The sequence below is a fragment of the Passer domesticus genome, chromosome 1 (assembly GCF_036417665.1).
Source record: "Passer domesticus isolate bPasDom1 chromosome 1, bPasDom1.hap1, whole genome shotgun sequence".
Taxonomy (NCBI): Eukaryota; Metazoa; Chordata; class Aves; order Passeriformes; family Passeridae; genus Passer; species Passer domesticus.
Window position 1 is genome coordinate 117,540,081 of NC_087474.1, and position 3,165 is coordinate 117,543,245.

Below are 3,165 nucleotides of genomic sequence, written 5' to 3' on the forward strand. Positions count from 1 at the left end.
ATTAGGAGTCTGATTTGCAATTTGCAGACAGCCTCTGAGTGTCTGTTGGCTCATATGCAAAGACTGACCTTTCTGAAACAAGATTTGTCTAAGAATGTTTAAAATTGACCAAGGCTTTCCTTTCAATTGTCACTGTAACCATAATTTTCTAACTGAAATTAGATACAGAGGTGGGATTCATTTGACCAAGTAGAAACCTTTATCTTCAGATTGAATGAATAATGATCCAAAACTCCATTATCTAAATCTCTGCTAGCTAGAAATTCACTGTGTGATGATTACTTAATTTGTAGATGTCTACATTTTTTAAATAATTTGCTTTTTCCTCACAGACCCTGGTGTGCAGACAGCCCTCTCAGATTCAGATTACACAGCAGCCAGACTCCAAGAAGAGAGGGCAAATTGCAAAAGAGGTGTTTGACATATTAAAAAAAAAAAGGACAAAACATATCTTTTGAGAGGTAAGAAATGATACCAGCATTCATACAGAGACATGTCCTGAGGCCAAGGCTGAGAACAAAAACAAAGGAGAAGAGAAAACTAGGATAAGAAAGGGATCTTGAGGCTAGAGCTAAAGAGGAAAAGTCCCAAAATAGTATGAGAAGGCTGGGATCAGAGAACAGATGCTTGAAAATAAATTATGTCATTTCTCCATAACATTTGAAGCTAGTACTTTGGAGTTGCAGATTTCTTCAAGGTATTTGCTGATAGAAAGCATTACACACAGAGTTTTCAACATGTTTCAGCCAAAATAAGATTCTAGGTGTTTGAAAACTGCTCAAAACAATGTACTGCTTCTGTAGATCTCATTGTATAATTTTGCTGATCATCAATATTAACTTTAAATTTAGCCAATCTGATTTTTATACATAACCCTTTTTTTAATGTCACAGATTTATCTGAAGACTTTATAGAAGTTTGAATGAATATACACATTCTTCCACTGGAATATATACTGAAGGGTAATAATCAATAATTATTTCAGTGGAAATCAACAATAATCCATGGAGAAACTCACACTGTCCCCTAAAAGAAAGATAATCACAAAAGTTGTAAGGCCAAAAGAAAAACCACAGCAACAATTATAGATTTGATGGTAGTCTATATTTTCTGTTAGACAAGCTGGTGCCCTTCTCATCTCATATACATTTTTGTTCTAATATGATAGTCCTTTTAACCTAAAACACTTGTCTTATATTCATTCAGAAGGCTCTGAACGGGATTAAAAGAGCAAGAACAAAGTGTTGTGTAGCAGTCTCCTGATAAAAGAATGCCCTTACTCTCCCCCTAGGAAAATAAATAAAATCACGAAAAATGCAAGATCAGTGACAGACCTTGAAGCCCATTTTCATTGTTATACTAAAGTAGAGCCCCAAACTGAGGTTGACTGAGGCTGAGGTGACTCAGTTTCAGGTCTTTTTTTTTAACCCTCCCACCAATTTCTCCACAGTTCAGTTACCCCAGCACAGTGGATGTAACCACCCTCCATCTCATGAGTATGGCCAGCACACAAATGCTGAGCTCAGCCCTCTGATGCTGGCTGGTCAATGGGGCAGCATGGAGTGTCATGGACCCTTTCCATGCTGCCTGTGTGACCTCACTCCTCCTCCTCCTCTTACAGTCCCACAGAACCAAAAAACACAGGGCTGGAAAGAGGGGCACCCTTTGTATGAACTGAAAAACACCAGTGGCATAAATATTGACAAGGAGTGAATATTAAAGCAGGTTTACTGCCCTCAAAGCTGAGGAGGAACAAGGTGTGCTCTCAAGAGAAGCATCTGCACCCACTGACCCTGAGCCACACAGAGGCACCAGGAGGAAGACGCGAGCAGCAGGTGACTCTGCTTCGAGGGACAAATAGACCCAGCTGCCAGTCTGACCTGCTCTGTAGACAAGTTTGCTCCTTGCTCACTGAGAACTTATGAGAGAGGATTAAGGAGTAGACAATGTGGGTGACAAGGTAGTGAGCGTCTGCTATGCATCCCCTGACCAGGAAGAACAAGCACATGAGGCTTTCCATGGGCAGCCAGAAGCAGCCTCCCATCTGCACACTCTGGTCCTCATGGGGCATTTCTACTACCCTGATACCTGCTGGAATGGCATAAGCAGCAGCTTGGCTGCTTAAAAAGCACAGTTTGGCAGCATAGGACATGGGGGTCCTGGTGGATACCATGAGTCAATGTGCTTTCCCCACAAAGGAGGCCAATGACATTTTGGGCTGCATGTAGAGTGTTGCCACCCGATCAAAGGACGTGATCCTTCTCTTCTAATCAGCACTGGTGAGGCCACACCTGGACTGCTGTGTCTAGCTCTGGGCTCCTCAGTACAAGAAAGACATGGACGTACTGGAAACAGTCCAAAGAAGGCACAAAAAATGATGAAGGGACTGGAGCCTCTCTCTGATGAGAAAAGGCTGAGGAATGTGAACTGTTCAGCCTGGAGAAGGTTCAGGGGTGATTTTATTAATTTATACCTGTACCTGAAGTGAAGGTGCATAGGTGGCAGAGCCAGGCTCTTTTCAGTGGTGCCCAGAAAACAGGCAGCACCATCTGAAGACCAGGAAGAATGTTTTTACTTTGAAGGTGACTGAGCACTGGAATGGGTTTCCCAGAGAGGCTGTAGTCTCCATCCTTGGAGATACTCAAAATCCACGTGCTCCTGAACAACCAGCTGGTAAGTGACCATGCTTGAGAAAAGACGTTGGACCAGAGGACCTCCAGAGGTTCCTTCCAATCTCAGCCATTCTGTGAATTTCCCTATTCTTGAAGCTGTATAACCAAACTTACATCCCACTTGTCACCTGATCATAATATCATAACCCCCACTATACTGATATTCTGCAGCTTTACATGCCAAACATATTAAAATTTGGGTTATCTGCTGCTACTGGTTTTCCAATAGTTTTTATGAGGTTTGCAAAGTAGGCTCTGTGTACTTTTTACAAATTACTGAGCAAATGATTGAGCAATGCTTTGTACTATTGATATCCTGAATTTGCCAAGTATAAACTCCAGCTAGACCCTGCCTCGGCTCATGCTGCAAGGACAACTACTACTTGCATTACAGCACAATAGTGGCACAAAAGCACTGCATCAAAATTTAAAAATTCAATCCCCTTCAGAAATAGGCATACTTATCTTCAAAAACTGGTTCATGCACAAGAAA